The sequence below is a fragment of the Sturnira hondurensis genome, unplaced genomic scaffold (genome assembly GCF_014824575.4).
Source record: "Sturnira hondurensis isolate 20B ecotype Veracruz unplaced genomic scaffold, ASM1482457v3 Scaffold0023817, whole genome shotgun sequence".
Classification (NCBI taxonomy): domain Eukaryota; kingdom Metazoa; phylum Chordata; class Mammalia; order Chiroptera; family Phyllostomidae; genus Sturnira; species Sturnira hondurensis.
Genome location: NW_028096448.1, coordinates 1,808,938 through 1,810,926, shown reverse-complemented (window position 1 = coordinate 1,810,926; position 1,989 = coordinate 1,808,938). Strand labels below are relative to the sequence as shown.

The following is a 1,989-nucleotide window of genomic DNA, read 5'->3' as shown; positions in this document are numbered from 1 at the left end:
CCTTGGGTGACAACACATTTTAGACAAGAAAGGAGCTTGAGGGAACAATTCTTTTCTTTTTTAAAAAAATATAAAGGTACAGATTCAATTAGATCTAGTTGATAAAAATGGAGTATATCTTACATAAGGATCTTCTACATTAGAGATTTACACCTATTCAGGCACTATAAAAGAAACACACACCTTCCACAGCTCATCAAAGAAAGAGTAGCTAGATGATTGTGATAAGACAATGAGGAAAAACTGAAAAACAGTTTTCAAAGAGAGAATCAGGAGGCAGAAAATGCTTCATGAGGCACAGCCCTCAGAAACTGTCCTAGAATGCAGTTTCATTTGTATTAATGTAATGTCTGGTTCAATTTCTTGACCTCCAGAACTCAAGATGTGTTTGGTATCTTGGTGGTCCTTTTGTGGGTCATTGGTTTCTCTAAGAATGGCAGTAATCTTCTACAGTACACTTACTAGTAATCTGAGCAAGCTGTTCCTTCTGAGAGGAGAACATGTCTCCTAGTCACACAGTCCTAGCAGAGAAGATGGCAATTCCCTGAAACTGAGAAGGAAAACTGCTGGCTGAAGGGTGGGCCGCAGAGTCTCGAACTGAGGCAGATGAGCTGGAGCGGTTCATGCTTCATGTTTAGCTCTTCACAAGCCTGATGACCTTGGGGAGGGAGGTGGTATCTAGCTGGCAAATGGACAAATTGAAGAGGGTGTCAAAGTCCTACAGGTTCTCATTGCTCTCCTCAGACACAGTCAAAGTCACTCTGATAGAGTAACTGTGTCAGACAGCACCAAGTAGTCAGAAATTTTTGAGTCCTCAGCATTGATTTGGTATAAGTAGATATCTTCTGTTGCGAGACACTGGAAAACAATATTATTATTTTGCTATTTTCTTCTTTTCCAAATATTGGTCACTTTACATATGACACAAGCCAAGCACTTCCAGCTTCCCACCTTGGTTCTTTGAGTGTAGAAAGCCAGAATGTGTCTGATAAATGGGAACTGACAGACCCTGTGGACAGAACAGTCACTGCTCATTTCATCAGACTCCATGTGGCACCAAAAGGGTACACAAAAGTGAAGATCTGGGCATTGTTCCACTGCTCTCTTCATCAGTGACTCCAGGCATGCCCTTCCCTGTGGCTTGGCTCATTTCCCTATATAACATTACATTGGAAACTAGAGCTTCTTTAGGATAGAAATACTTACACTTTTCTAATTACAGCATCATTATTAACCACGATTCCATATTCTTCTAGGAGAAAGTTAATACTGGTGCCAAATCTGGGCTCACTACCCTTTCCTAGCATTATAAGGATGTCTCCATCACTATCAAGGTATTTCCTCTGGACCTTAAGCTTAGCTACAGTGTATTTTTCCCTTGGCCCAGCTATAATCCACAGGCTCAATCCAATTCACTCCTCAGATGTGATTTTATCTTTTAAGCTCTGAATCTTTCAATTGTTCCAGAGTCTCTTCTGCATGGATTTATAGCCATTGTGGGTGGTAAATATTTTCTTTCTATATGTGTTCAAAAGAATGATGCTCCATCTTACAGCTGTCAGTCTGTTCCATGTTTCTATGCCTCTGGCTTTATTTTGCTCCTTAGTTTATTCTGTTCGCTATAATCCACTTATAAGTAAGTTCATATGGTATTTCTCTTTCAGGGACTGGCTTGTTTCACTTAGTACAATAGTCTACACTTTCATCCATGCTGTCATAAAAGGTAAAAAGAGGAAGGAGAAATGGGGGCTGTTTGAAAGAAAGTGAAGGGATTAGTCAAAAACATGTATTAGTAACACACGGTCATAGGCAATGGGGTGGGCATTGGCTGTAGGAGTTGGGGCTGGACTGGGTGAAGGAAAACGGGGAAGATTGGGACAACTGTAATAGCATAAACAATAAGCTATATTTAAATTTTATTTTACAAAGAAAAGATTAGTGTCCTCAAGCTCTTTCTCCATTGTATCCTAAGGCCCAGTGACCACCATC

General features: G+C 40.3%; 1 pseudogene; it reads right to left on the bottom strand.

Annotated features, from left to right (window-relative positions):
- Positions 1-304: 304 nt before the first annotated feature.
- LOC118981252 (intraflagellar transport protein 52 homolog) lies at positions 305-1,018 on the bottom strand (annotated as a pseudogene).
- Between the last annotated feature and the right edge of the window lie 971 nt (positions 1,019-1,989).